Here is an 11,653-nt window from a genome sequence, read left to right as displayed (position 1 = left end):
TCGTGAGGAAAAGCGGTAGAAAATAAATGAATGAATAAATCCTCTGCTCCTACGTAACAACTTACGCCGAGTTCCCTGTCTAGTGAGCATGAGCGGCAGGAAGGAAGGATGTCCATGTGCTTGGGGGAAGGAAGACAAAAGGTGGGAGGCCGGAAAAAGGGTGACAGCACACTGACCGAGAAAAGGTGACATATTCAAAAGAGGAGAAACAGGCGTGGTGTCACACTGTATTGCTTCTAAAGGCAGTGACTAGAGAGAAAGTGCATTTAACACTCGGCCCACACAAGCCAGACTCTTACCATGTGTGCCATTTCCTTCCTGCTACAATTTAGAGACGCTTTAGGATGATGCAAAAACCAAAATCAATCCTCTCCCTGTGAACACACAATCATTATATATCCCATATATAGATATATATTTGTTTTTATTTCTACATACCTAATTAATCACTAAGTAAATTCAAGCAACATGTAGCATATGGGACTGTAAGTGTGTGTGTCATTCACTGGTAGTGTGGGATTAATACAAAATTATTCATTCATTCATTCATTCATTTTCTACCGCTTTTCCTCACGAGGGTCGCAGGGGTGCTGGAGCCTATCCCAGCTGTCTTCGAGAGGCGAGGTACACCCTGGACTGGTGGCCAGCCAATCACAGGGCACATATAGACAAACAACCATTCACACTCACATTCATACCTATGGACAATTTGGAGTCGCCAATTAACCTAGCATGTTTTTGGAATGTGGGAGGAAACCGGAGTACCCGGAGAAAACCCACACATGCACGGGGAGAACATGCAAATTGGTGGAATTGAACCCTGGTCTCCTAGCTGTGAGGTCAGCATTCAAACCACTCAAACACCGTGCAGTAGTAGTTTCAGGAAAAAACATGACTGGAGTAAAAGGAAAACCGACACAGGGCACTTAAATGCAAATAAGGTGAAGGTGGCTAAAAAGCACTTAAGCGTTTAGTGTTTATGACCTAAATTGCCGAGACACCATTCAGTGTGTTAAAGGCGAGCGAAAAAACATCATTTAAAAATCCAGGCTACTTAAATACATAACCAAAATAAGTAGTATTGTAGTATTTAATACAACGAAAACAAAGTGGTCAGATTTTTGCAGGTTATATTCCTTTTAAACATTATTGCGGACTTGATGATACCGTTTGTTTAATATGCGAGCCGTCTTCATTGTGATGCATGCAACTCACTGCTGCCAACTGCAGGTCGGAAGAAGTACTTTGTGAACAAATACTCAATAGTTTGCATTATCTGGATTATGTTTGGCGGACCAAATGAAAAGCTTTTGGCGCCTCGGATGTAGCTCGTCGGCGGCTTATGAGGATATAGACTCTCTGAAAATAATGCAGGTGAGTCCAAGAAGGGTTTAGAGGATTATGGATTACTTGTGGCTACTGTCAAGTTCATTGTGACCTGTCCTCAGAGGAAGACGTCCTTCCCACAGTAAAGTGCTGTCAACACAAAACCGAGAGGCTATGAAAGTATTTTGGTGTTTATGGCAGCAATGTCCGGCTGACCGTATCAATATCCTGACTGTGCATTGATGACAAGCTGCCATGGCACACATTGTAAAGCCCCTGGATTTTGGGTGGACAATGGACATTGTCACTTATCTTCCCAGGGGGCGCTTGCTTGTCCTGGAGAGGAGAGCGGCTACACAAACCGAGCTTGTTTCACCACATCTCCCGGTATTGGATCTGTTGGGTCACTGCCCCGTTGGTCGCAAGGCAAGCAGACTGGAACAAATAAACATTTCCAAGTGAATTCAGGTATTTATCTTTTTTTCTTTGAGTGATGACAGAATGTCTCAAGAGTCAGAGAGCAGGTAAGCTGTGCTTCTTCCTACTCCTTTTGGACATGTGGAACTGTGAACTGATTATGTGATGCACTCAATTGTAATCTGATGCATGTTCAAATTAAATAAAACCATTACCTTTACCTTTACCAAAAGTAAAGTCCTTAGCACAGAGCCTTGATGAACTCCACAATAGTGGATACGGGTGACCATGGGGGTCATTGAACGTGAAGTGAGGAAGACTGTTCAGATGAGAGAGACTACACTGACTTGGATGAATAAAAATATTCCTTGACAACTGATGTGTTCAAGTCCTGCAGAAAAACAAGATTTTGAGACAAAATTAGGTTAATTGTCGAGTGTGAATGGTTGTTTGTCTATATGTGCCCTGTGATTGGCTGGCCACCAGTCCGGGGTGTGCACCGCCTTTCACTCTATGACAGCCGCGACCCTCGTGAGGAAAAGTGGTAGAAAATCCTCATAACAACTTACACCGGTATTGGATCTGTTGGGTCACTGCCCCGTTGGTCGCAAGGCAAGCAGACTGGAACAAATAAACATTTCCAAGTGAATTCAGGTATTTATCTTTTTTTCTATGAGTGATGACAGAATGTCTCAAGAGTCAGAGAGCAGGTTTCCTCTCCCACAGAAGACCACACAAAAAAAGACGCACCCTGAGGTCAGATTTTCCAGTAACAGTTCTGATTACAAACATGTTTTTCCAGACTAATCTGAGAAAGATTACATAATGGGAGGTTATCAAAGTTTTTTTGTAGCTCTTAGACACACATTTCTCTCTTTGACACATCTGGGAAGACAATTTGAGAACTTGCCCATCCTCTCCAAAGGGATTTTGTCTGACTGGAAACAGTAACTAACACAGTCGTTATAACAATGAAGTGCTAATTTGAAATGACTGTGCAGTAATTATTCGGAGTCTCCTCCCTTGTTTATCACTTCACGGACACTGAAATGGATTTTACCGGCAGTAGATGAGACTATGATGGAGTTCTTTTTGTGTTGTAACCTTCAAACACACACACACTCAATATGGATGGTTGTATGGGATAAAGGAAACTCAACACAAACACATTTCCAGGTGGCCTAGTGGTTTGCATGTTGGCTACACAGTTGGGAGAACTGGAATATATGGGTTCGGATCTTTGTTTGGGGATCTCTGTGTGGAGTTTGCATCTTCATTTTAGGTTAATTGGAGACTCTAAACTGTTCATGCGTATGGAATGTGCGTGTGAAGGGTGGTATGTCTAAGGTCTAGTTAACAAAATTGTCCGGATGGCCAGAATAATACATTTAACACACACACACTATTTTATGCTTATAATTTTCCTTGAATTATTTGTCCAATTTTAGCTGTAAAAGTGTTATACTATCAGCTGTATGTTCTCAGGTCCATTTTTTCAGGAGCATTTTAAACATCAAACCACATCAAATTTTCTTTCTTTTCTGTCATTTTCTACCGCTTATCCTCACGAGGGTCATGCAAAACCGGAGTACCCGGAGAAAACCCACGCATGCACAGGGGAGAACATGCAAACTCCACACAGAGATGGCCGAGGGTGGGATTGAACTCGAGTTTCCTAGCTGTGAGGTCTGAGCGCTAACCACTCGACTGCCGTGCAGCCCCCCACATCAAACTATGTAATTTAATTTTACAGTTTTGTTGTTTGTTTGTTTTTTTTCACTAAATAAGACATCCGACCAGTTTGGATGCTAAAAGTTGAAATTCTTAGAACGCAACTGGCAGGTCGGATTGAAACGCTTGGTGGGCCGCATATGGCACCCAGGCCGTAGTTTTCCCACCCCTGGTCTAGGGTGTACCCTGCCCTCGCCCAAAGTCAGCTGGGATAGGCCTCAGCATAGGGGATAGTAAGAAAGTGTTAGGGGCAGAGAAGGGATCAGGTTCATAGCCTACAGATGGTTCTGTAGTGCTGGAGGGGCCAGCGGGAATAGTAGTGCTGTAGTTGTGAAAAGGGACTGAAGAACCTTAGGACTGAATATAGACAAGTGGGAGAACCTGGGAATGGACAGGGAGCGAGAAAAGACGGCGATACATCCCGGTAATAACTATGGGAACTAGGGAGTGGTGTGCTGCCCCCATACTCCACAGGGCACTGAGGGCTCGTTACAGAGGAGTTTCTTAGGTTTCCATCCATACATTTTCTATACTGCTTATCCTCATGAGGGTCGCAGGCATGCTGGAGCCTATCCCAGTGGGAAAAAATAAAAAATAAACAAACAACCATTCACACTCACATTCATACCTATGGATAATTATTTTCCCTGTTATCTCAAAAGAGTGTGTGTTGTGCATCCTAATCATTGAGGGAATTGAATAATCCGTTGAATAAAATCTTTGATTTCCAACAGCCGCAAATGGAGCAAATCCCTTCCATGAAATTCCAGTGACTAGTGTGCCTGAGGACTTTAGCTGTTCTTGTCTCCGTTCCGTGTGATCACTTTGCCCTGATCACCTCCAATATGTCTTCCCCAAAAAAGCAATTGACCAAACTCGACTTTTTAGGAACTTGTCGGTAAAAAATCCTACTTTTATTTCTGTCCAATCTTTTGGAAGTCATATGCCAAACTTTCATCAGCTTGACGGAGTGTTTCACACAATTGCAGCATCCGTTTCAGCTCGTCTGCACCGATTCACCAAATATTATAGTCGTTTCTCTGAGGAGCACAGTGTGGAAAAACTCTTTTTTACTGAGCGCACGGAAAAGATAATTCCACTTCCACTCAAAATGTCTCTCCACTTGATGCTAATCATTTATTTAATGGAACAGTTTGAATGTGAGAATGTTAGTTTTATTGGACTCTTTTAAATGCACACTTCAAAACCCACAATTGTGCTTTTGCTCCCCGATGACGATTTCACACATATGGTGGTTTTCCATAATTCAAGAGGAATATCTAATATTCATACCTAAATGAAAGCTGTTCTATAATGTAGTGTGAAAGATGAGGTGGCATGGATGGGCCTGGAGGTGAAGCGGTGAGGATGGAGGAAGGATGGAGCGTGTATGTGTGGGAATGCTTTTGAAAATGGACATCGCAAGAAAATAAATCTTCCTCGGAGAGAAGCTGCGTGGTTTGTTGAGCCTCGTTCGGCTCTTCAAGTGATGCATGTTCTTCCTCTATGCTTCTTTTGTTAATCTTTGTTGTTCTTCATGTCATCTTAATGGTTGTGTAATAGAGAGAAGAGCTTCTGTTATGCATCATTCTCTTACTATGCTTTTCTGTGCAGATCATCTTATCTCAATTTCCTTGCGTTACAACTTCATGCATTAACTGTTTAACATTGTAAAAAAAAAAAAAGTATAGCCATTGTTGAATTTCATATTCTGCAAACTTGTACTGTATATCCATCTTCTGGTACGTTTGGTACCTGGTGCATCAGTAGGATTGGGGATGAATGCCATTGTTACTAAAGAAACAAACTATTCATTCATTCATTCATTCATTTTCTACCGCTTATCTTCACGAGGGTCGCGGGGGTGCTGGAGCCTATCCCAGCTGTCGGGCGAGAGGCGGGGTACACCCTGGAATCGGTCGCCAGCCAATCACAGGGCACATATAGACAAACAATCATTCACACTCACATTCATACCTATGGACAATTTGGAGTCGCTAATTAACCTAGCATGTTTTTGGAATGTGGGAGGAAACCGGAGAAAATCCACGCATGCAAGGGTAGAACATGCAAACTCCACACAGAGATGGTCGAGGGTGGGATTGAACCCGGGTCTCCTAGCTGTGAGGTCTACACGCTAACCACTCGACCGCCGTGCAACAAAGCCATCAACAAATTAATTAACCCTTAATCTTTGACTACATTGTATCTAAGCAACATGGTCATACAGCACAGAACAATAATTGTCTCGTTTCTTCATGTTGCAACAGGATCATGAAGTGCTGCGGTTTAAGTGATGATGCATTCAAGCACACCGGTAACTCTTAGTGATTAACATAGGCTTTTAGACATTAGCATCAGTGGACCGAAAAATGCTGACGTTAATGCACGCCTGCTAGCTGGCCCTGTGAGTAGAAATCTGATTGGTTAAGCCCCTTTGTTAATAGTTTTTAAGTGACATGGGCCAGCACTCCCGAGTCAGAAGGCCCTGGGCAGATTACATTGACACGGCAACACGTAACAGCTGAAATCTGATTGGACAAAAAAAAAAAAAACCTACATACACAACTGGAAGCAGTGCAGCCAAGATACACGCTACAAAATAAACATAATTGACTGTCAATAGGACGAGTGGTTAGCGCGCTTGCCATGCAGCTAAGACACCCAAGTTCGATTCCACCCTCAGAAGTCCACATTCCAAACAGAATGGGGCATACATTTTTCAGAATTGGAAGTCTGATTTAACATTTTAAATTAAATAAACAGGCTGCACGGTGTAGAAGTGGTTAAGCACTCATGCCTCACACCTAGGAGACCCAAGTTCAATTCCACACTTGGCCATCTCTGGATGTTCTCCGGGTTACCCGTCTTCCTCCCACATTCCAAAAACATGCTAGGTTAATTAGCGACTCCAAATTGTCCATAGGTATGAATGTGAGTGTGAATGGTTGTTTGTCTACATGTGCCCTGTGATTGGTTGGCCACCAGTCCAGGGTATACACAGTCATATGGGAAATATTGCCATATAGTTAGCACCTCCAAGCAGTTCCCCGCCAAAGATGGTGGTAAAAGTCTGATTGCTGCCATGAATGGGATCTACTCGTAGATCACATATAAAATCTTTAAATGGCGGTTATTTATGTGGACAAGACGAATGGTCAAAAACAGAAAAACGATTTTTACAACGCTTTTGGGGGACATTTTATATTGCTGAATGGTTTTCGGGGGGCCTGTGGTTGCTGCGGCAACACTTCCTGTTCTTTATGACATGATGGAGTCATCCTGTAGAAGACAGCATCATCTGTTTTGAACTCAACTGAATCATTTTCACATCACGGTGAACAAGAGTGGCTGGAATTCAGATGACAGTTCAATAAAGTAGATCCCTTCCACACTTATTCATTTTAAAGGCTTGCTTTTCCTTCATGCATGCTTCTTTTTACTTTTGTGTATTGTCAACCCCATTCTATGATTTAACACTTCTTCATTCTTAAATCACTCCATTCTTGGTGTGGGTATTACACCTTCACTTCTTATTTCCATCATTTTTCTTCCTGTCATTTATTCTTCTTGCGTGATGCTTTTATATCACGCTGAATCTCACTGCTGTTACCGTGGGAACCAGGAAAGGAACGCCTAGAAGAATAAAATACTGTACTTTCATTCCAACCTTTGTCTCAATAGTCCCTTCTGCCTCCTCCTTACCGTAATCTTACAACTGTTATGAAATATTAAAGTTTGGCTCTGTCTTGTGATTGGCCATCCCTGCTGTCACTCCATGTGTTGCCATCTTGCCGATTATGTTGCTAGATCCGGTGACAACCGAACCACTGACAAATCTAGTGACTTTTTCTGGCATCGTTGGGGAGTTGTTTGGTATTTGGGGTACTTAAAAGTTAAAGTACGTAACTATACTATAGATAGAGGGCGCTATCGGCAGGTCATAAACAATTCTTATTGTGTGGAAATATGGGTTAATTCTACAAAAGCAATCTTCACTCGCTAAATGTACTGCAAAAAAGGCCAGTAAGGATAATTCATAATGCCGCCTACAGAGAACATACTAGCTCCTTATTTCTAAAATCACAAATACTTCAACTTGCTGATATAGTTCATCTTCAAACAGCTAAAATAATGCATAAGGCTAAAAATAACCAATTATCTAAAAATGTCATCCAATACTTCTCTACAAGAGAGGAGAAATATGATCTCAGGGAAGAAGTACATTTGAAACACTACGTTAAAAAGCCATAGCATTTCAGTATGTGGAATCAAACTATGGGATGGATTGAGTAAGACCCTCAAACAATGCACAACGATGAGCCAATTCAAGAAACAATACAAGCAGTTGATGTTTGCTAAATACAAGGATGAAGAGTCTTGAACCAGTCATGATGTGCTATATATATCACTATATTGACACTTACTATGGTACCCATTATGGCATTGGATGCTCATATCACCTCCTACTTCGGTACGAGGTACATTATTTAAAAAAAAACCTTAAACTGTATTATAGAAAGCAGGAAGTGAACAAATGTAACAGTTACTGATTGTAAAAGTACCAGATGGAGGGGTAGGATTTAATAAGCTTTGCTTCTTCCTACTCCTTTTTGGACATGTGGAACTGTGAACTGATTATGGGATGCACTCAATTGTAATCTGATGCATGTTCAAATGAAATTAATTAATTAATTGCCATTACCATTCTTGCAATTATTCGGTCATTGATTAGCCGACTCTATTGCCGATATATTAACCGGAAGAGCGTGCTGTCCTATTCATGTGAGCCATAGAATTAACAGCATAATCTAGCATTCGCTGATCAATTGTGCTAATTTATCAATAGACAACATGTGATGGGGCATAAAATATTAAAGTAATTTACTCATTTTTTTGTCTGTCCTATATGACGTTATTGTTTATTTCCGACAGCATATTATAACACCATGTAAATTAGACAATAACGTCATCTGGCGACTTCTAGTAGTGTGTGTGTGTGTAGGATGAAATTTGATCCATACATATTAATAATGTAGTGTTGGCGGTGTGTTATGGTGGACAGTAGCTTCCGTCGCTCATTGCGTCGCGTGGAACCGTCCACATAGAAGCCGGTAGCTCAGCAAGTGTTGTCATTTTGAACGGTGAAAATTGTTACATGACGGAGGCAACACTTGATGACTTTATGCGTGAGGCCATTACCTCATTACCACTTGATTGTGAGCTTGGAACCACAAGCTGTGTTAATTCATCTTTTTGAAATTAGTACGTCATTTTGTGTCATTTGCTGTGATTTACTTGACTTTTGGTTTGGAAACTGCTACAAAAAAAAAATACAATATTTTCAAGTCATGATGTTGTGGAAGATGAGAGCACATTTTAATATGTGGAATTAAACAAAAAAATATTTTGAATGTTTGATATTGAAATATGAATAATTAGCAGTAGTACAGAAACTATTCTGTGATACTTAGTCTGCTGACCTTTCTATAGAAATACATTGGCCTAAGAAGCACATCTGTGGTTTCCATGGAAACAATGTATCCTATAACATTGATGCACCATTCTTTCTACAATTACTACTGTTCAGATGGTCTCACACCCACGCATAACTGGAACACGGAACACAACGCACGCTGATGCTTGAAATGCTTTATTTATCAAAAAGAAAGACAAAATAAATTAAAGCCTACATTTTTGTCAAGCATATTTCATCACAAACATAACTACATTCCATATCGGAGCCACAAAAGAAAACAGTAGCTTTGATGCGAGATTGGGATCTAAGAGGAAACATTAACATATACATAAAATGGACATATGGATTTAGACACAATTGTAATGTATGGAAATAATCTGGTTATTCAGGATTTCAATACAGTTTAACAGCCTTTTATTGTAACCAGCCTGAGGCACACCTGTACAATAACCATGCTGTATAATCAGCATCTTGATATGGAACACTTGTGAGGTGGATAGAGAAGTGCTAACTAAATATGTCGGAGTTCGGCTCATGATAAATGGGAACAAACAAACGTGTCTGTTCTGATAGATCATAAAAATAACACATAAAGTCATAGAGAGTTATGTTTTACATTAAATGTGTGATGCCCAGCTATGTAATGGTAATGGTTTTATTTCATTTGAACATGCATCAGATTACAATTGAATGCATCCCATAATCAGTTCCCAGTTCCACATGTCCAAAAGGAGTAGGAAGAAGCAAAGCTTATTAAATCCTACCCCTCCATCTGGTACTTTTACAATCAGTAACTGTTACATTTGTTCACTTCCTGCTTTCCTAATATTGTTTACGTTTTTTTTGTTTTTTTTGTCACGTACTTCAGTACGAGGTGATATGACCATACAATGACACCTTGTTTGTTGCCAAAACACTATAAGGGTGTGAAAATACTACTGTTTTTTTTTTTTTAAGCTGGATCAAACATCCCTGGCATGGGCTGCACGGCGGACGAGTGGTTAGCGTGCAGGCCACACAGCTAGGAGACCCAAGTTCGATTCCACCCTCTGCCATTTCTGTGTGGAGTTTGCATGTTCTCCCCGTGCATGCGTGGGTTTTCTCCGGGTACTCCGGTTTCCTCCCACATTCCAAAAACATGCTAGGTTAATTGGCGACTCCAAATTGTCCATAGGTATGAATGTGAGTGTGAATGGTTGTTTGTCTGTATGTGACTGGCTGGCGACCAATCCAAAGACAGCTGGGATAGGCTCCAGCATGCCCGCGAGGATAAGAAAATGGATGAATGGAAATTTTGTATAAAAGCTAAAAAAAAAAGTATGTATTTAAAGCCAAAGTTTGTACTTATTTTGAGGTTTTTTTTTCCATTTTTCCATTTTGCTCTATTTTTCTGATTTCTTTTAGGATTTTTTTGTTTTATTTTATTTTATGGACATAAGATAAAATAAGATATACCTTTATATCTTATAAAGGTAAACATGAATGGTTGTTTGTCTATATGTGCTCTATGATTGGCTGGCCACCAGTCCAGGGTGTACCCCGCCTCTTGCCCGAAGACAGCTGGGATAGGCTCCAGCACCCCTGCGACACTCATGAGCATAAGCGATATAAAATGAATGAATGAATGAATCCCTGGCATGAATGTGTTATGTGATGTTACATATTTGTTTAGGCTGAAATCTGTTGCAATTCTGTAGAGGGTTCGTCTCACAAGAAAACTACATCCCGCATCCGTGAAGCTGCCTTGGTAATATTTGGTCCCGCCTTGTCCGGTGTGATGTCATGCTATCGCAGACATCACCCCAGCTTCATTAATTTGTGTATTTGCAAGGCATCTACAAGATATTGAAGAGAATATCTCATTGCAGAAAAATGTCTATATTATGTTACAGTACATGCTGCAGTACTATTACTACTTGCCTATAAAGCCATAAAAAGGAAAGCGTAGACAGTGTGGGTGAGCGAATGGCTGACAGGAATACATCACTTTCGGGAGTCGAACTAGTTATTAACACAACTACACAAGGAAGACCGGTGGTGGAAAAGCTAACCCATTCATGAGAATGAGACACACATAGTTTGTGTTGCATTCATGACTATTTTGTGCAGGTGGAAATAAGACATTTTAAAATGTTCTTTGTAGTTTTTTGTACTCAAAATTGTGTACCATCGCAGGGACAAAATGTGTGCAGTGTGTCTGGAGGAAGTATTGTGTTTGTGATGTCACTCATCACTGATGGTGGACAAGGAAGTCTGGCATCTGGGTTCTCCTTCGTTCTCCTTCTTGAGTTTAGGACAGGGCTTCCAGACATGCATTTATGAACCTTGCTGGAAAAAAAAATGGTTCCCTGAACTTTTCCCATAAAACATTTGAATATATATATACAGTAAAGTCTCGTTACATCGATATTCTCGGGAGTCGGAAAAAATACCGATATAACCGGACTATCCATATATCCGATCCTGCGCCGAACTGCATTAAAAGTGGGCGGATCTTTGATATGGCATGTAATTTTCTCCTTGAGTTCATGGATTGCGTATCTAGCATGCTTTTGTACTACAATACATTTTGTACTACAGTAAATAAAAATAAACTTACGCTGTAGTGATTACCGGTTACCGGAACATAATTCACCCCGGAACTATCGATAGGGAAGGTGTTGCCACCCGGAGGGGTAGGCGCGAGGGACGGGTGTTTTC

General features: G+C 40.9%; 1 long non-coding RNA gene across 1 annotated transcript in view; it reads left to right on the top strand.

The window, feature by feature from the left end:
• Positions 1–2,354: 2,354 nt before the first annotated feature.
• Positions 2,355–11,653, top strand: part of LOC131134502 (uncharacterized) — a 41,012-nt gene continuing 31,713 nt past the window's right edge. The window contains exon 1 of the long non-coding RNA XR_013628013.1: positions 2,355–2,397. This is a non-coding gene — a long non-coding RNA (uncharacterized LOC131134502). The remainder of the gene's footprint in view (positions 2,398–11,653) is intronic.

This window comes from Doryrhamphus excisus, linkage group LG8 (genome assembly GCF_037039965.1).
Source record: "Doryrhamphus excisus strain RoL-2023G ecotype Guam linkage group LG8, RoL_Dexc_Guam_v1.1, whole genome shotgun sequence".
NCBI classification, from domain to species: domain Eukaryota; kingdom Metazoa; phylum Chordata; class Actinopteri; order Syngnathiformes; family Syngnathidae; genus Doryrhamphus; species Doryrhamphus excisus.
This window is presented reverse-complemented; position numbering and strand designations above follow the sequence as displayed.